The sequence below is a fragment of the Micromys minutus genome, assembly GCF_963924665.1.
Source record: "Micromys minutus genome assembly, chromosome: 24".
NCBI classification, from domain to species: Eukaryota; Metazoa; Chordata; class Mammalia; order Rodentia; family Muridae; genus Micromys; species Micromys minutus.
The window spans coordinates 4,796,891-4,817,737 of record NC_137959.1 but is presented as its reverse complement, the minus strand read 5'-3'; the positions used below and the strand labels follow the sequence as shown (position 1 = coordinate 4,817,737).

At 43.4% G+C, this 20,847-nt stretch overlaps 1 pseudogene across 1 annotated transcript; it reads left to right on the top strand.

Moving 5' to 3' along the window:
* The first annotated feature begins 1,997 nt into the window (after window positions 1–1,997).
* Window positions 1,998–2,464, top strand: LOC308436034 (large ribosomal subunit protein eL18-like; annotated as a pseudogene). The gene has a single exon. The product of its transcript is annotated as a large ribosomal subunit protein eL18-like (transcript).
* The last annotated feature ends 18,383 nt before the right edge of the window (window positions 2,465–20,847 follow it).

Below are 20,847 nucleotides of genomic sequence, written 5' to 3'. Positions count from 1 at the left end.
TGTCTGTTCACAGAAGTATAGTCCTAATTAAGACACTATTCCTATACATTCTTCTCTGACTTCCACAGATACTGTGGCACATGCAGTCACACACAAATACACACATTTACACATATATGAACATGTATATGCATAAATAAATAAATGTAATTAAAAACAGCCTCCATCTGTTTGTCACCTACAGGAACCCACAGTGCTGTCAGAGATTGACACTGCCTTGGAACAAAGGGATGCACAGTGAATGGGAAAGTATTCCAGAAAAAAGGAAATAAACAACATTATTCTAACATCTGGCAAAACAGATAAACTAAGCAGAAGACATTGAGGGGTCACTTTATTATGAAAAAGGGACCATTTCACCAAGAGGGCATTATAGTTCTAAACTTAAGCTCACCAAACTCAAATAGTGACTTGAACACTTCTGTCAATGGATACGTCACCCAGAAAACAATTAACACAAAAACACTGCATCTAAATAAATGATAGACAGCAGACCCAAAAGATCCCTACAGAACTTTCTACTCAAACACTACAAAGGATATGTTCTAAGAAACACACACCCATCTATAAAACGTGTGTGTGTGTGTGTGTGTGTGTGTGTGTGTACACATGTATGCACACCCATATATAAACATATATATAAGGGCTGGAGAGATGGCTCAGTGGTTAAGGGCACTGACTGCTCTTCCAGAGGTCCTGAGTCTAAATCCCAGCAACCACATGTTGGCTCACAACCATCTAGAATGAGATCTGATGCCCTCTTCTGCTGTGTCTGAAGATAGTGACAGTGTACTTATACATAATAAATAAATAATTCTTTAAAAAAACATATATATAAACATATATTAAAAACATGTAATTTTTTAAAAAACAGAAAAAAAATCTCTAAAGTAGACCATATATTGGGATATATATATACATATAATCCTTCCCAAATTAGAAATGTAAAATGATTTTATGAATTGTATCTGGTCACCATGTAGTAAACCTTGAAATAAAAAAAGAAATTCCAGGAAACATACAAGCTTATGAAGAATACACATATTAAGTGGGACATTGAAAAATGAAGAAAGAAGTTAAAATATCTCTGGCATTAAATGAAAACAAGTACACAGTATATAAACTCTGGGGTACAAGGAAAACAGTCCTAAGCAGGAACTTGTACCTCTAAATTCCTACACTTAAAATATCAGAAAAAGCACACATAAAGAACGTAATGATGTATGTCAAGAGTAGAAAAAAGAATCCAAATCTAAAACAGTAGATAGGAAGAAATAATCAAACCTTGAACAGAAATTAATTAAATGGAATCTAACTTTAAAAAAAAAACCAAAAAAAAACAGAATTAATGAAGTGAAGAATTAGTTCTTTGAAATTAGATACAAGATTGCCAAACGTTTAACCAAGTTTCCAAAAGAAGGAAAGAGAAAATTCAAGCTAATACAATTAGAGAGGAATGAGGAGACATCACAACCGATACTAAGGAAATTCAGAAACATCAAAAGGATTTTCATTAAAAGCCCATATTCTACCCAGTTCTTAAAACTGAAGGAAACAGATGAATTTCTAGATACATCTGCCTGACCCATCAAAGTTAAATCAAGTCCCTAATGAAGACATCAACAGTTTAACCAAACATACAACAAGCAAGGAAGTTGAAGCAGTCATAAGAATCTGCGGACTGAGTAATTCCAGGAACAGGTGGATTCACAGCAGAAGTCCTTGAGACTTTAGAGAAGAGGTGCAACCAATGCTTCTAATAGTGTTCTACAGAATCGAGAGAGAAGGAGCAGTTCTAAACTCCTCTGAAGTCATTATTACTCTATTACTAAAAGCTGATAAAGGCACAACAAAATAAAAGAACTATAGATGAATATCCTTTAGAAACAAAAATGTAAAGATTCTCAACAAAACACCTACAAACTGAATATGGAAACACACTTTTAAAAACTATCAACCTCCGTCTTTCTGGACCTGGCCGAGCAGGAGGCGTTATCATGGGTGCTGACATTCGCCACAACAAGGACCGAAAGGATCCCAAGAGCCAGGACATCTACCTGCGGCTGCTAGTCAAGCTGTACAGGTTTCTGGCCAGACAGACCGACTCCACCTTCAATCAGGTTGTGCTGAAAAGGTTATTTATGAGCCGCACTAACCGACCACCTCGGTCCCTGTCCCGAATGAAGCTTCCTGGCCGGAGAACAAACCCGCTGTGGTTGTGAGGACGGTCACAGATGATGTGCGGATTCTGGAAGTGCCCAAGCTGAAGGTGTACCTTGCGGGTGAGCAGCCGCATCCTCAAGGCTGGGGTAAGATTCACCTTTGACCAGCTGGCCCTGGAGTCTCCCAAGGCGCTGTGCTCCTGTCTGATCCTCGGAAGGGCCGAGAGGTGTACCGACACTTTGGCAAGGCACCAGGAACTCCACACAGCCACACCAAACCCTATGTCCGTTCCAAAGGCTGAAAATTCCAGAGTGCCTGAGGCTGAAGGGCCAGCCGAGGCTACAAAAACTAACTGTGCATCTTACTGTTAATAAGAAAGCTTTGGATGGTTTAAAAAAATATATATCAACCAAAATCCGTTTGGTTTTATTCCAGAGGTTCAGGAATAGTCAGCCTGTCCAAGGGGTTAAATATAATAAGTCATATAAATGGCAGTAAAGACAAAAATCACGTGATCTTTTCATAGTTACAAAAACGGCCTTTAATAAAATCCAACATCCCTTCATAATAAAAGTCTAAAAAATAATTCTAGGAAACATACTTCAATACAATTCAGGCTGTGTATTCGCAACTCACAGCCAACACTGTGCTAAGTGGAGGAAAACTTCTTTTCTTCATATGACAGGAGAAGGAAATAAAAGGCACTCAAGTAGATGATGTGGTTATAACACCAAACTCTCCACCAGAAAACTCCCAGAACTCTCAGCAAAGTGGCAGGATACAAAATTAACACACAAAAACACAGCGAGAAAAGAAATAGCAGACAGTCCCACTGACAACAGCATAAAAAAAAATATGTAAACCTAGCTGAGGAGGTGAGGGACCTCTGCAATGAAAACTCTAACACTCTAATGAAGGAAACGGAAATAACCAAGCATAGGGAAAAGCCTCCCACGCTCCCCGGTCGGAAGAATTAATACTGTGAAAGTAACAATCCTACCAAAAGCTATACACAGATTTAATATAATCCCAATCAAAAATCCCTGAGTCGTTCCTCACAGAAAGGAAAAATTACCTTAAAATTCATATGGAAACATAAAAATCCCAACAACCAAAGAAATCCAACGCATAAGAAATGACGCTAGATGTATTAGCATATCCGATCTCAAGTTACACTCCAAAGCATGAAGCACAGGAGACCCAGACTTACCTCCACATAATTACAGCCACATTTAACAAGGATGCTAAAAATACACAGGGAGAGAAGACAGCGTCTTCAACAGTGTTGGGAAACTGGATGTGAGCACGTAGAAGAAAGAACTTGGATTCTTATCTCTCAGCCTTACCAAAAAATCAACTCCAGTGACTCAACCTCAAACAAAACAAAACAAAGAAAGAAACGAAAAGAAAGAAGGAGAAAAGGATCCCTGAAAGTCGGAAACTGCTAGAGGAGACGATAGAAGGGTATCACAATCTACAGACACAGATAAGGACTCTGCTCACTCAGGAGATTCGGCGAACCCCTGACAAATGGGACCTCATGGGACCAAAAAGCTTCTTGGTGTGCAGCAAAGGGAGCAGTCAGGAGAAGAAATGGCCCACAGAACATGAGAAAAATGTTTGCCAGCTACGTAGCCCACAGAGGCCTCATGTCTAGAAAATACAAGGAACTAAAAAACAACCTATCAAGAAAACAGCCAGCACAATCTAACAACAGCTATAGATCTGAAGAGAGAAATCTCACAAGGCTTTGTTATTCTATGTGCCTTAATCATCAAAGAACATGAAGTGTTACCTGGTGTGCACAGCAGCGTGACCTTGGATTGAGAGGTATAATCTGTATGTGGCAATGTATCATACTTTTTATTTTACTTCAAAAGATTCTTTAATTCTACTGCTTTATCATTAACATTCCTAAACAATAAAACCACCGTTTTTGTTCTTTTTATTGATTTGGATAGAACATGAACTACGAGGAAACCGTTTAACTAATATTTCAAATTGAAAACTATTTTTTAAATCCATTTATAATTATGACAATAATTAAAATGTATTTAGGAATAAATCTCACAAAAAGTGCAAGACTTTCATGGCTCTCCCATAAAGTTGTACTGAAGTGTTAAAACAAAAAAAAAAAAAAAAAACAAAAAACAAAAACCAGGGCATTGAGACTGAAAAGAAAGGACAAATAGTTCATCTGGATTGTTAAAGGCCTAGGAGATCAATACAGCATAGTGTGGGCGTGTGTGTGTGATGGCTGATGGCTTAGTGAGAGACAAGTGTGAATGTGTGAGTGTGTGTGAGACAGTGTGTGAATGTGATAGTGTGTATGAGTCTGTGTGTGTGAGCATGTGTGTGTATGTGAGTGTGTGTGAGTGTGTGTATGTGTGAGTGTGTGTGTGTGAGTGTGTGTGTGTAAGTGTGTGTGTGTGAGCATGTGTGTGTATGTGAGTGTGTGTGAGTGTGTGTGTGTATGTGTGTGTGAGTGTGTGAGTATGTGTGTGTGTGAGCATGTGTGTATATGTGAGTGTGTGTGAGTGTGTGTGTGAGTATATGAGTATGTGTGTGTGTGAGTGTGTGTGTGAGTGTATGAGTATGTGTGTGTGTGAGTGTGTGTGTGAGCATGTGTGTGTATGTGAGTGTGTGTGAGTATATGTGTGTGTGTGAATGTGAGTGTGTGAGTGTGTGTGTGAGTGTGTATGTGTGAGTATGTGTGTGTGTGTATGATATGGGGCAGCTAAAAACATATATAAAAGACTATAATGAAACCTAATTTTAATTTTTATTTGTCTGTTAATTTAAAGAAACAAAAACATAAATAAATACTGAGAGTTGAGAAGCTGAAGATGAGGGAGATTAGAACAGAGACACAAGAAGTGTGGGCGATCACTAAGGGGATCCGTGAGCACGGAGGGAAAATGTCCAAGAAACCACTGATAGAAATAAGGATGTGAGGAGCAGGCTGGGGCTGGGGCATGTTAACTTTGAAATAAAATTGTGACTATGACAGGATTCTTGCTAGCTAGCTGTCACTGGGAAACTGGAGAGACGAGTTCACGTCAGACAGGTGAAGTCATGTGTTTTTAGCTGCAGGAGCTGGAGACATTCTCAGAGGAGATCTCTGAGGAGATAGCTTGGAGAACAAATGCCCCTGGAGGGCAGTCCTGGGGTAAAGGAGACACCAGCAGGCAGAGGATGGGTCAGGACATTGCAACAGCTCAAGAGAGGTCTGCCCTGTGTGAAAGGTTTGCTTCCGGACCTCAGAGGGAAGTTTATCAGAATGGTGGCTTAGTCAGGTCATGAGGGCTAAGGAATGAGTGTGGGCTCAGTAACTCCAAGAAGACACTTGGCAGCAGATGAGTAGACAGGGGACATGTTAACCAATTCAGAAAACCGACACACCCCCAGAAAGAGAACAGTCTAAGAAAAAACAGGAATTTCAGAGAAACTCAGAGTTTGGAATCAGAAACAACTTGAAAGTGAGGAGAGGAATCTGTTGATGTCTAAAAAATGGCATTGGTATTGGTGTGTGTGTGTGTGTGTGTGTGTGTCTGAATTAGAATGGACAGCCTGGGGCAGTCAAGGAGCACAGTGGGCAAAGCTCTTGCAGCCAAGCCTGAAGACCCAAGTTCGGTCCCCAGGATCCATGTGGTGAGAGAAAACAACCTATTCCTGTAAGTCGGCCTTTGAACTTTCACATACATACTACCTCCTGCCAACAAAACACAAGAAAAAACAAAGATTTATTTTATTGTTAAATGATCTGTATTGTGTTGGTATGACCATGTGTGAATGCCCCTGGAGGTCAGAACGGTGTTTCAGATCGCCTGGGTCTAGAGTTCTAGGCAGTTGTAAGCTGCCCCGCACTTGTCCTCGGTCATGACATCGTGCGCTCCTGCCACTGACCATCTCTCCAGTTCCCTAGAATTTCTTCAAGTGCATCAATGTCTTTCATGATCTTTAAACACATAAAGCTTCCAATGAAAGCAACAGAAGTGTCCAATTGATGAATAGGTTAAAAAAAACAAAAAAGTAACAAAAAAAAAAAAAAAAAAAAACAACTAATATCAAACACAACAGAACCTGTCCCACTACAAAGATGAACTCTTAATTTGTGACAGTCTGAATGGAGCTGGAGGGTACTGTGTTAAGCCAAATACAGAAAGACACGCTCCAGGAGTTCACCGGTATGGAATCTTAAAACCTTGATCTTCTAGAACTCAACAGTAGAATGGTTGTTTGCAGTAGAATGGTTGTTTTTAGAATAGTGCTTCATTGTAGGGATGGGTTAAGAGCCCTCAATGCTGTGGGAACATGGCAGAGAAACAATCCTTCCCTGTGAGCCTTTATGTGTAGGTGTCCGTGTTCCTGAACGAGTGTTTGTTTGTAAGTAACGTTAACCCTTTGTGTGCGTTTGTATGAGTCCTGGCAGGATGTGCCTATGTGGTCCAAGATGCTCAGGTAGACTAAGCCAGTCTTTGTGGTAAGGGTGTTACCATGACATGCTGTAGTTGCTTCTTCTCTAGCCTTGACCCAATGAGTAAAATGCTAAGGATTGTGGGGAATGGCTGCGCATGTACAACCTAAGATGGGTGTGGCTTCAGAGCTCAAGTGACGCTGAGGCCATGGGAAGAAACAAGATGACTGCATAGAAAAACTCCAGTTGTCATGTGTTGCAGTAAATATTAAAAAATAAAAGTGGTTTATCTCTTTACCGGCCCTGAGGTCTCACTCCTCAGGCCCGACCCTGATACGGAGCCACGTGCACCTCTGGCGCCCGGTCTGAGCCAACACCACGGCCCAACTCATCCTCGAAACTCCCTACCCTGGCAGTTTTCCACCGCTCGTTCTCTGCCTCCGTCCCGGGGTGTTTCTCTACCCCGAAATCCCACAGAAATACAACTCTACAGCCCAACAGCTTTTCATACAGGTTTATATACTCAGCTCTCAATTCACAAACCCTCTACACAATAAGATTGCATCAAACAGACAAAGATATAAACTGCCCTTCTATATGAGACACTAGACCTATAAAATCCTTAATGTTTATAGCTTTTTAATACCAGTTAATATCACCTGGGTCTAGCTGGTCCTTGGGAACCTCCATCTTGCCAGGACCTTCACCCTCTGTCCTCTGACCTCCTCAGACCTCCCAGCCCTCTCTACCTCCCTCGCCCGCCCAGTCACTGGCTTTTCTTTATTTTACTAATTAAAATAGAAAGGTTCAGCTGGAGTCACATGACTAGGCAGCCCTTCTTGGGGAAGTGGAATTAACATTAAAATACAAACAGCTTCAGGACAATCTACAGCCATGAACAAATGCCCTAGATTTGGACATTCAGGCCCATCTGTAACTTCCAGTGGCAATGACACTTCTGGTTTCTCTCTTCCCGGATCTCTGTAGCAGGACTGGGTTTCTTCCAAGTCAGTAGGTTGTAGGGTGGTAGTGGAGTCCTTGGGAAGTTAAGAGACTTCCTGTCACCAAGGGCAGGTGGGTACTCAGACGTCAATACAAATCCATAAAAGTGAGGTATTATGTTTACATTGCAAGCTAGTAAAGAGCATTCCAGACACATGGGTGGCATGAATCTCTGCAGAGCAAGTCATCTCTGATCTGCTTTGGGTTTTCTTACACATGCTCTCACAACAGCTGCATGTAGCTCATTCTGTGCATTATTTCCTTCACACATTTCTTGCACGGGGAGTGTGTAACGAAAAGCAAGCACACGGTTCATCTATGACAAAAATGGACCTAGGGAGGACAGCCCTTGGAAGAAGGAGTCTTGTGCAGTCTGGCTCTTCAAGATACTTTATCCAACACTAGCAGGATGCCTCTGGGGAGCCAGCTCCCCAGGTATTTCCAAGATTCATAGGACGTTAGTTCTGTGGCAGCTAGAGTCTCATGTGGCTTGTTCAGTTATAGCAGGCCTGGTAGATGCTCAGTAAGTATTTATTGGCCAAATAAACTATCTAGTGAGTTAAGGGGGAATGAAAGCATCCAAGCAGGACGAAGGGAGATTGAGGACTGCTGCTTCATTTTTGCCCACTGAGACTCTCCCTGGGGAGAGAGGCGGGAGCACATTAATGCACATGCTCTGGGGAGAAGGCCTGTGTGACAGAGGGCTTCAGTCCAGGTCCTGGTGGGCTAAATTGAATCAAATAGCATTCTCCCATAGAGGAGTATCCCCACAGAGAAAAGATGAAACCTTTGAGGGTGAGGAAGTCAATCCTGATTTTCTGGGCCCATTGCCAGATATCCTGGTACATTAACCATGACAGACAACAGGAGAGGCATCCTGAGACTCACTCTAGACTGTACTACCCCTTTCTTCTCGCTTAGCTGGTGCTGAGTAATAGGGCCTGCACCATTGGGGAGGCTTGAATTACTACTCTACCTGCTACAGAGGGGTAAAGGAAACTGTATGAGGTGCTTCTGGTCCCAGCCTTCCAGCACTAAATGTTCACTCGTGTTTGCATTTCCCTGAAGGGTAACTGAAGGAGGCAGGGTAGCCTACACATATTGGGAAGGAAGAATGGTTCCTCATATTTTATTTATTTATTAGGGATGGAAAGGTGGGCTCCCGCTATAACATCCGGAGAGGGCAGAGGACCACGTTCAGGACTCAGTACTCTCCTACTACCGTGTTGGTTTCGCCTGGGAATCTAACACTGGTCCTCAGGTTTGCAGCAAGTGCCTCTACCTGCTGAGTCATTTTGCATGCCCAGATTAAAGAGAAAAAAAAAAAAAAAAAGCTTGTTGTACTGTGGGAAAACTCTCATGTTGGGGATTTTGTGGGACTCCTCATCACATTTTTTTCTTATTTTAACATTCATCAGCACACCATAAACCTACTAATTTAGCTATTTGCTATGTGGGAAGAGTTTTGAAAGCATGGAGCCTTGAAAGGCGGCAAGACCTCTCTTGGTTAAAACATTTATGCCTTGTGATGGCACAATACCTGTTTTCCAGTACTTTAGAATTTGAGGACAGGAGGAACACAAATTTAAGGCCTTACTGGACTACGTAGAAGACCACATTTAAAAGACAAAAATATTTATAACTAATTCAAAAAAGTCAAACATTTGGAGATCTTCAAGAGGGAAACCTGCAAAATCTTGTGCTAAGATGTTTTGAATACATTACTGTGCTCAGCTCACAGTGAGAAGACATGCAAAGGTAATTCATGACAGGGAGTGTCTGCGAATTGCTTAGGATGTGCTTGGCTTGGCGGTGGCTCCCAGTGTTACCCACTTGTATGAGTTAGCCTGTGTGCGCTGCTCCTCCCTATGAGCTGCTTGAGGGTAGCAACGTGTTCAAAACACCGTATACAATTAGGATCTTTCTAGCGTCCCTTCTGCCACTGTGATGAGACACTGACAAAAGCAAGCTAACCAAGGAAAGGGCTTATTTTAGCCTCAGATCACACTCATCACTGGAGGAAGTCAGGGCAGAAACTCAGGGAGGAGCCCAAAGCCGAAGCCATGGAGGAGTGGTGCTGGCTCCCTGGCAGGCTGGCTAATACTTAGCCCTCTACGGCAGTTTAAAACCCACCAGCCCAGGAAACAGAACTGCCTACAGTGGGCTAGTTCCTCCTACATTAGACAGTGGTCAAGAGACCTCTCATAGACGTACCTGCAGACCAGCCCCTCATCTGAGGCCTCCTTCTCAGGTGACTCTAGGCTGTGTCAAGCTGACAGCTAAAAAAACAAGACCAGAACACAGTGCTCAGTAAATATTTGTGAATAAATTGTTGTCTTTATTGTTGACTTAAATTCAAACAAAATCAAAATGGGTAAATTCAAGTATTTGTTGCAAACTGTATAGCATTGTTTTGTAGTGTGTATGTGTGTAGTATATACATATACACATACACAAGTTCTGCTGAATACATGTCAGAATTTGGTTGACTTTATTCTACCTGTCTACACTTCCTTAGGCTTGAGGATGCCGCTGTGTAGAACATTCTCCCTCACAGCTTATTCCTCTGGCAAAGTGCTTGTCAGACACCTAAACGGCTTTTTCCAACGAGGAGATCCATGTTAATTGTAGACATTGACAAACTGCTAGGTTGTTTCTACTTCTGCAGTCATGACAACCCAGCCTGTCATGCATCAATCACCTAATTCCTCAGCTGCTTCTGACATGGGGCTAATTCTTTTTCAGAGGAAGCAGAGTGTAAGTTTGCAGATGAAACTCCCATGGCTCATCCGGCTCCAGAGCCCTGGAAATGTCCCAATCGTGGTTTGTAACAATGTTAAAATAATTAGTTTTGTCTTATATTTTATTACAATTTAAAAATTTAAATGTCAAGCATTATTGATGACATGGCTATGGAGAACAGTCTTTTCCCAGGCTCCCTTTGTCTTTAGTGTCCTACTAAAGATTTAAATCAAGTGGGCATATCATTGGTGTTTGTTTTGTTTTTTGAGACATGGGCTCATAGACTTGTCTGTCTTAGAACTTACTCTGTAAACTAGGCTGGCTGGCCTTAAACTCACAGAGATCTGCCTTTTCCCTAAGTGCTGGGACTAAAGGTGTGGACCTTCATCCTTAGCAAGGTGACTTTATTTATTTATTTATTTATTTATTTATTTATTTATTTATTTATTTATTTATTTATTGGTAACTCTATCTATGTAAGACACTTAAAATAATCACCCTCTGTGTCACAAGCTACATTCACATGTTGGTTTGTTTTACTTTTCTTTTTTTAATTCTTTCTCAAAAAAATTTTTAGCTCTATAAGTGTGTAAAATGAGACTAGGATTCATGTTATAGTAGGAAAATTCCAGTTTCCATTCCACTTCTCTCTCACTAAACTTTACGTGACTTTTAACTATGCTTTGGATTATTCTTCCATTATTCTTTTAGTTGGGAGCAAATGCTTATATTTTTATGGAACACAACCTTTTTTTAAAGATTTGTAATGAAAGACCCCCGGAGGGTATCTTCCGTCTGAAGAGACCCCTGCCAAGGAGCAGCGAGACCACTCACTTCGGATGCAAGTAGCAAGAGGTTTATTTACACAGGTACCTGTGGGCACACAGTCTCTCAGAGGACTTGTGCGCCGGACAGGTATGTGGGTGCTGAGAATTGAACTTGGGATCTCTCGAAGAGCAGCCAGTGTCCTTAACCACTGAGCCATCTCACAGCCTCTCTTTTGGCTTCTCGACTGCAGATGCTATCTGATCAGTTACCTCACATTCTGCCTGCCAGACCTTCCTTGCTGTTGGACTGTATCCCTCAAAGTGTGAGCCATCACAAACCCTGCCTCCCTTAGGCAGCTTTGCCAGCTGTCTGACCACAGTAACAAAGGGAACAGCCAGTGTACCCGGCTGTCTGACCACAGTAACAAAAGGAACAGCCAGTGTACCCAGCTGTCTGACCACAGTAACAAAAGGAACAGCCAGTGTACCCAGCTGCTTTGTATGGCAGCCTTCCCATCTGTTCAGATTTAACAGCCATGAATTTTTGGAGTCAATACATTTGTTTTTGTAGTTCTTATTTTTCTATTAAGAATTTTGGAGAAGTAACCCCAGTCCTTCCTTCCCCTGCAGTAGACCATATGATGATTTCCCGTTGTGTTAAGAATAAACTCTGAAGTCCTGGTGAGGGTTCAAACAGGATCTCTGGCCTGTTTGTCATCTGTTTTGTCCCTAATTGGGGGAAGCCCTCCGATCGCTAACACAGACCCCTGCTCAGCCTTAATCCCTATTACTGTGTGATTCTTCTGACGCTTTAAATGACCATGTCTTAACCTATGCTTTTGCTCATTATGACCCAGTGGTATCACAGCCACCAATCCAAAATGAAGCCTCTGTATATCACAGACAGTCCAAGGTGTGAGCAGCGTCTGGCACACAGCAGGAACTCAGTAATGTTCCCTACGTAGATCTTGTTCTCTTTCCCGTCAGGACTTCCCGTAACACCTTTTCCACTCACTCTTTCTCTAATCTGATACCAATGGCTGTTGGGGTGATAGAATGATAACACACTTATAAAAGATCAATCTTTAGAGAGTGTTATTTAGGCAAACCAGACTACCACTGAGTTCATTTGGGTTAAAAAAAAAAACAATTAAATCAACCTGCTGCTAAGTTTGTCTTGGGTGGACAGGTGTGCCTTTAGTCTGTAGCCTGGGCTAGCCTTCCTCTAGAGAGATGAGACACTGGGGTGAGTGTTGATACAAAGTAGGCAATTCTGGGGGAAACCAGGAGAAGGACAGTATCCTGTGAGGGAGTTCCTGGTTGCTCAACCACACAGGAAACAGTGTGCCCCTCTGCCCCTACACTTCTACCAGAGACAGAGCTTAGCTGGTTACACCCAGAGGTGGCCACAGGGCTGAGACTGCATGTTCCAAGACACCACATAGACGACAGTCTCATTTAGATTTCCATCTCTGCTCTTTGTCAACTTCACAGTTAGGGAGTAAGCAAATGTTTGCCTGTATGTTTGCTTTTCTCAATGAATTTTATTATAAAAGCCTTGCAAATAATAAAAATATCAAACACCAAAATTAAGTTAGAATTGGCATTTGGAATATGTACTGGCTGGTTTTGTATGTCAACTGTATGGTTTTGTATGTATAACAAGCTGGAGTTATCACAGAGAAAGGAAAGGCCTCCATGAAATCCAGCTGTAAGGCATTTTCTCAATTAGTGATCAAGGGTGATGGGACCCATTGTGGGTGGTGCCATCCCTGAGCTGGTCACCCTGGATTCTGTAAGAAAGCAGGCTGAGCAAGCCAAGGGGAAACAAGCCAGTAAGCAGCATCCCTCCATGGCTTCTGTGTCAGCTCCTGCCCTGTGTGAGTTCCAGTCCTGACTTCCTTTGCTGATGAACAGCAATGTGGAAGTATAAGCTGAATAAACCCTTTCCTCCCCAGCTTGCTTCTTGGTCATGATGGATTTGCAGGAATAGAAATCCTGACTAAGTCAAAATGAAAGCTGTGAAGGGTCACACTAAATTTTATACTTTCAACTTAAGGTAACTGCAGAAATCAGGAAAGGAAAAGGGGTCATTGCATTGCGGGCAATAGATGGGGTATTGCAGGGGCTAGGAGGTTATTATGGGGACTAGGAGGTCATCAGAGGACCATTGTCGGGACTAGAGACTCTTTGGGGTGGACTAGAGGGCAATGGAGGGGCTACTGAACAGGTTAGGGGAATAAAGGGGTCATTGCAGGGGGTAAAGGAGAATCTGAAGGGGTAAATGGGGGGCAGCAAGGCATATGTAATCTGAAGCAGAAAATAGGGACAACAGAGTGGAGCTCTAAATAGGGACAGAGGAGGGGGAAAGTGGGCCCATACTATAACAATAAGAATGTCTGAAGAAGTCATGAGAAGTCATAGTATTAACTATCTTCCTAAGAACGCCAATAATACCTGTACATCAGTGTATAGATATGCATACGTAGTTTAAATGAAAATTTCCCATTTGTACTGAAAATGTTCCCACTAAGAGTCAAAGACCATCTATTAAATACCTAAACACCTGGTGTGAGAAGTCCCCTTTCAAACTGGTCAGGATTGTCCAACAGACTTCCCAAACATAGCATTGTCCAACAGACTTCCCAGACATAGGATTGTCCAACAGACTTCCCAGACATAGGATTGTCCAACAGACTTCCCAGACATAGGATTGTCCAACAGACTTCCCAGACATAGGATTGTCCAACAGACTTCCCAGACATAGGATTGTCCAATAGACTTCCCAGACATAGGATTGTCCAACAGACTTCCCAGACATAGGATTGTCCAACAGACTTCCCAGACATAGGATTGTCCAACAGACTTCCCAGACATAGGATTGTCCAACAGACTTCCCAGACATAGGATTGTCCAATAGACTTCCCAGACATAGGATTGTCCAACAGACTTCCCAGACATAGGATTGTCCAACAGACTTCCCAAACATATGATTGTCCAACAGACTTCCCAGACACAGACCACTGCAACTGCTGTTGGTTGCTCCCAGGAGGTGGAAGGTAAGTCCCTATTGCTGAGGCAGGCAGCTCTCTGTGAGTTTCAGCCCAGTATGGTCTATACATCAAGTTCCAGGGCAGCCAGAGCTACATAGTGAAACCTCTAAATAGTCCCCCAGCACCCCCAGCACAATAATCTCCCTAGCCCCAGCACCCCCAGCACCTCCATCATGATAATCTCCCTAGACCCAGCACTCCCCGTACCCCATCATGATAATCTCCGTAGCCCCAGCACCCCTAGCACCTCCATCCGATGATCTCCCTAGCCTCAGCACCCTATGCACCCCCATCATGATGATCTCCCTAGCCCCAGCAATGACCCTCTATTATCCCCTAGCTCTACCTCTCCCATAGTAGCCCTTCCAGGTCCTGCAATGGCGCCCAGCACCACCATGAAGTTCAGTTATAGGTCCTAGAGGCTCTGAGCTGAAACTGACCAGAAGCCTCCTCCCTGAAACGAGCTTTCATGGTGCCAGAGAGCAAATCAAATAAACAGCAACAACAAGCCACAGCTTTTTCCTATTACCACGTAAATCAGCACTGCACTTCACACCTTTTTCAGATTATTTTATTTTATTTTCATTCTTTTGAGATAAGGCCTTACTATGTAGCTCCGGCTGGCCTGGAACTCATACAGCTCTGCCTGCCTCTGTCTCCCATATGCTGGGTAAAGGCAGGTATCATCATGCCCTACACAAGAATACTTTTTGAAAGCAGAAATCATTTTAACTAGAATGGTATGCTTGAGTCAGATTATCCCTTCACTTCGAAAACTGAATTGTCTTAGTTTTAAATTCAACAGCTTGAATTTAAAATCAGAGGCGTTTTCTGAGGATCCCTGAGTCTTGCTAGAATAATATTTCAGGATATTTAAAAAACAAAACCATTAGAGCCTGGTGGTGGTGGTGCATGCACACTTCAGTCCCAGCAGTCTGGAGGCAAAGGCAGGTGGGTCTCTTGTGAGTTCAAGGCCAGCCTGGTCTACAGAGTAAGTTCCAGGGGGCACCTAGAGAAACCCTGTCTGAAAAACTTAAAAAAAAAAAAAAAAAAAAAAAAAAAAAACAGAAAAGAAAAGAACAAAACAAAAACAAACAAACAAACAAAAAACCCCAAAACCCCAACAACAGCAACAACACCCCTCGTACAGAAATGTCAACAGCTTTATGGATCTTCTAATCCACTAGCAAAGACTGCTGAGCATCCTCTAAGGGGAGAATAGAAGCCAATAAAAATGGATGAGCCTAGAACCATTATGTAAGGAAGAAGGGGGCACAGTATAGTGAACCCTTCAAAAGCTTATCTGCTTGTTCATTAATAAATTTGACTCATGAGTCAGGGAAAACTGATGAAAGGGGGAGGGGAGCCTCTTGTAGCAGGAAGTCCTGGTGGCTTGCCTGATTGTGGCCGGCTGGTAAATGTTTAACCGGCTTTCTAAAGAAAGTCGGAAGGACCTCAGCTCTTCGGATTTGTCCATTTTGTTGTTGATGTAGTCATTACCACCGTGAGTAAGTCTCACAATTCCCGCGCTAGATACATTTGCAAAAGACTTGCAAACAGCCTGGAAGTCTGTAGGTATGGGTGCTTGCTGTACCAAAAGGACCCAAGTTTGATTTTTCAGCATCCATGTAAAGCCTGTGGCTGCCCATGCAGGTTACCATAGGACTGGGGGTGGGGTGTGTGTGTAGGGACGGGTAGATCTCAAGAACGGGCTAGCCAGCCAACCTAGACGAAAGAAAGGATGGTTTTGAGATTCGGTGAGAAAAACTGAGAAGAACAAGACAGAGAGTGACAGAGAAATATTCCTGACAGTAAGTATGGGAACACATTGGAATACAGACACGTACATACACAGCCCCCCACCCCGTTCGCACACACATATCCTGCAAGGCTCATGAGCTGGAGCAAGCCATCTGAGCACACCTCTGTATTTACCCTTCACCTTCTTCCTCACAGGGACAAGTATCAGAATTTAAAAAGGACATTCTCTACCCTTCCTCGAAGATAGGAAAGAACGTAGGAGAGTGGTTGTCGGTTGTCGGAGAGTGTCACTGTAGGAGTGGTGAGGGCCAGTCTCAGGTGCTACTGGTTAGTCGTGTCTTTCTTAAAGGGGCTTTGGGGCTCAGATCGCATCTCCTACTGAGGCTGCTGCAGCCATTGTAACTAGCCAAGAAAGCCAGGAGACTGGCGGAGTGCTCTGTCTTCATGATCTTGAGCTGTCTCACAGCCCCTGGAACTCTCCCTTGAGTCTTCTATAAGCCACGTGGCGCTGTGTTAAAAGTAGGCAAGCTCATTCTTCTTGTGTATCAGTGGATACAGTCCTACCAAAGGGACATTGCCACTGAACACAAAACTACTGAAAATTAAAAAAAAAAAAAAAAAAAAAAAAAAAAGATCATACAGTCGCTTTCAAAACTGTTCTGTTAATGTGAGCTTGCCTAAAACTCTTGACTTGGAGACAGAAGCTATTCTAAGCATAGCACTATGAAGATTTGGGAAAGGCTTACCTGTTTGGTGTGTAGGCTACAGGCAGAGGCCATGTTGAGTACCGGAAAGGCATTGGCACACTTGTGGTGTGACCAGCAGCGAGTGAGTCACTTAGCAGTTGACACGTTAGCTCCTCATCTACAAAACAGAAATAATGTCATCCATACAAAAATATTTATTTTATTGTTAATTATTTGCATGTATGTGGGAGGGTCTGAACACTTGCATGTAGGCATCTGGGATGGGCATTAGAGGGCATCAGGTCTCCTGGACCAGTGTGGATGCTGGGAAGCAAGCTCAGGTCCTCTGTAAGGTCCTTACTGTGTGCTCTAAACTACCAAGCCCACTTCCTGGCTCCTCGCTGTGTCGTCTTGGGGACTAATAACTTGTGTAAAGAGCTTGAAACTATGCCAGGCAAACAGTGAACACAAAACCTGTAGCTACCTTCACCACCCAATCATAAACCATAATTCAGTAGGTTTTGATGTCACCTAAAGATTTTGAGGGTGGCCTATACTTTGTAGGGGATGTTTTGAGACGGAGACCAGGTCTTTCCAGGGCTCAGTCCTGGCTCCTCCTGCTTCGTAAGCTTTAGCCACTTGCCTTAGTTAGGCTTTTATTGTTGTGAAGAGACATCATGACCATGGCAACTCTTATAAAGGAAAGTAATCTCTAGTTGGAGCTGGCTTACAGTTTCAGAGGTCTAGTCCCTTATTGCCATGGTAGGAAGCATGACAGCGTGCAGGCAGACCTGGTGCTGGAGAGGCCACGGGTTCCACATCGTGATCTGCAGGAAGCAGGAGAGAGAGAGTGTGTGTGTGTGTGTGTGTGTGTGTGTGTGTGTGTACATACAACCTCAAAGCCTGCCTTCACAATGACACACTGCCTCCAGCAAGGCCATACCTACTCCAACAAGTAGTGCCACCCCCTATGGGGACCAAATACCTTTAAACTTGTGCACCACTTAAGCCCCCCTTTCTTGAGCTGCTCTTCGGCTTTGGGAATGGCCCTCAAGGCTAGAGGCTCAGAAACCTCGCCAGAGATGATGGGCTATCCACAGACACTGCCACCTTCCCAACATGCCTTGCTCTCTCCTTGCTCCTCTCCACCGTGTTCCTTGTGGTGGCTCCTTTGCCTGAGTCCTTCCATCACGCTCAGCTGCAGAGCCCCAGCTTCAGTGACTTCACCTCATCCTCCGTCAGTAAACTGAACCTGGCTGACTGGGTTTGCTTCATAGTTTTCATGGCTAACCTCAAATGGGTACTCAGCAGTGTGGCCTGGCCCTCCACCACGTTTCTGTCCTCCCTGTGACTTCTCAGTCTAGAACACTCTTCTACCCTAGCCTCCCGGCCTCCCGGCCACCCGGTCCCATTCTCTGGAAGCAGTCTGGGTCAGTTCAGAGAGAGCAGGACGCAGGACTCGAGACCTCCCTGGCGCTCACACCTTGGGACCACTAACTGGGTGCACCTGGCCTCCTGCCTTCCTTCCCAGCCTCGGCTTCTCCAGGCTCCACTGCTCTGGCTTCTGATGTCCTGAGAGTTTATGAAGCAGAACTGCCCTTTCCTCTGTTGGCTGGAAGCCAAATTAGACAAGGGTTTCTAGAACAGAATAGGATGAATATATGTTGTGAAAGGAACTGACTAGAATGGCTTGTATGAGGGGCTTGGGCCATCCAGCCACAGTCATCAGCATCACAGGGGCAGCCAGCACACAAGGCTGGAGGCTTCCTTAGCTCAAGCCTGCTGCTGAAGGCCTGGACGAGTCCTGGTTTTCAGTGTACACACTGGGAGGCTGAAGAAGCCAGGCTCCAATGGCTGAGGAGCGGAGGCAGGCAAAAGCAATCAAACGACAAACAAAAGAACCAAAACCATGAGCCCAAGATATCCCATTTCTCTGGTTAGCTACTTATTACAGTAACAAAACCCAGCTGGCTAGCGGTGAGAGAAAGCACTTTGAGCGTGGAACTTCGGCGTAATGGGAGTGTCAGACACGGTCGGGGGAAGGCCTAATTGAAACACTCGCATGAGTGAAGGCCCGGGGTCAGGAGAGCTGCAGGGACGTCTCTGGGAAGGGCTGTCCAGGTCGGGAGGCTGTCCAGGGAGGTTATGGCCGTACATTAGAACTGAGGTGAAGCTGTCACCAAACTGATCTGCAAGGTAGAGGTGGCCAAGATGTATCAGTGCCCAGCCTTTACGTGTGGTTAGATTGCTATTCTGAGTTAAGTGGGAATCCAGTTGTTTTTTGTTTATTTTGTGTTGTGTTTGCAACAAACAAAATGACTTTGACAAGGAAGTTAACCACAATTTACAATTGTCTAAAAAATGCTCTTTTAAAAAGAGTATCCAAATTTTTACCATTTAAAGAAATAACTTGCACGGAGTAAAATAATTTTTAATGGGCATAGTACTAATAATTATCATTTAGGGACAGTAGATGCATACACTAGGAAAGGCCATCTATAGTGTTACATATTACTTTAATGAGCAGTTACATAATGCCACTGTGTGTCTCTCTAGGATGTTTGTTTTTATGTACTATACATGCACAGTGCTTTGCTGGCATGTGACCCACGTTCTCACTTATAACACCAGGTTTCAACAAGGCCTTCCCTCCTGTGTTTGGCTTGGTGCCCTGGAACTGGATTTATGGTTGTGAGCTGCCATGTGGGTGCTGGGATTTGAACTCAGAGCCTCTGGAAGAGCAGTCAGTGCTCTTAACTCCTAAGGCATCCCTCCGGCCTCCCCTTCAGGATTTAAACAAGAACAGGCACTGCCTTTATTTGCCTTCATAGAACAGTGTGGCTACTCAGAATGCACACTCGCACAGCTCTTGCTACACCCACACAACTGTGTAACCACCAGATTTTATTATTAATCTTATTTTGGAATCCTTTCACCACACTGATATCTCAATCCTGTACTCCTCACTCTAACCCTGGGCTTTCCTCTTCTGTTCCTGTGGCTTCATCTATTACCAACATCTTGCATGAAGGAAGCAGATAAAATGGCAGAATGCTTGATATTTGGCTGTTTTATTTTGTTTTTGAGAAAGGTCTCACAGAGGCCACAGTGGTCTCGGAGTTACTATATAGCCAAAGATGAACTTGAACTTCTGATCTTGTTCCAACCCGGAGAGTGTTGGCATTACCGGCGAGCGCTACCCTACCCACTTTGTTCTGTGCTAAGGATGGAACCGAGGCCCTCATTCCACCCTGGGAGACGGGCAAGTGCCCATTTCTTTTCTATGGCTGAGTAATGTTCCTATGTACGGATACACCTCACTCTTTGTCGACAGAGGGTCTGCAGAGGACAGGGGGATGACCCTGAGTGGCATTAAGCCAGGCTCACTCCAGCTGTTGCCCAAGGGACCAGAGAACAACCAACTATGTCAAATGCTGCTTTTAAGGACAATAAGATGAGATCCAAGAATTGACCAGTAAGTGCTCAAATAGTTTAATGAAGAAAGGAATTTAATTAGCAGAAATATTCTTATGTATAATTCATAAATGGCATTTTATGGGTTTATGGGATTTGTTGCATTTCCTTTGAATAATTAAATATGGAATACAGATATAATACTTGAATAATTAATAAGAATTTTAAGTGGAATGCTAGGCATGTAAAGGTACAGGAATAATTGGAGAGTGTCATTAATTTATAGTGGCCTTTGGTATTTCTTTATATTGCTGGTAATGATTTTTTTTTTTTTTTTTTGGTTTGTAGGGCATTTACTCCTAGAACAGTCCTTCTCCAGACATAACTCAACATTATGAAAAGTGATCAAGATTTCATGCCAACTTCCAGAAACTAACCAAGAAAAAAGTTGATTGCTTCAAGAAGATGTTTTTGGTGTCTGAACATATCAGTAAGATGTGAGCTCCTGTGTGTGTGTGTGTGTGTGTGCGTGTGTGTGTTTTGTGGGTTCTTTTGGGGGGTGGGCAGTGGGAACAGGGGCAAAACTCTGTCATCTAAAAAATTTACGCCAAAACTTTACAGTACTAAAAGGCTACTTCCTAGTTCAAGGCCAGCCTGGGCTAAAGAGAGAAATCTCATTTCCAAGCAAACAAAGGGGCTGAGGGTGAAGCTCAGTTGTAAACGTGTGTCCAGCATGCATAAGGGCATGGGTTCGATTCCTAGAACCGTAGAAATAAGAATATGTGCAGACCTATAATCGCCAGCACACAGGATATGGAGGCTGGGAGAAGAGAAGTTCAAAG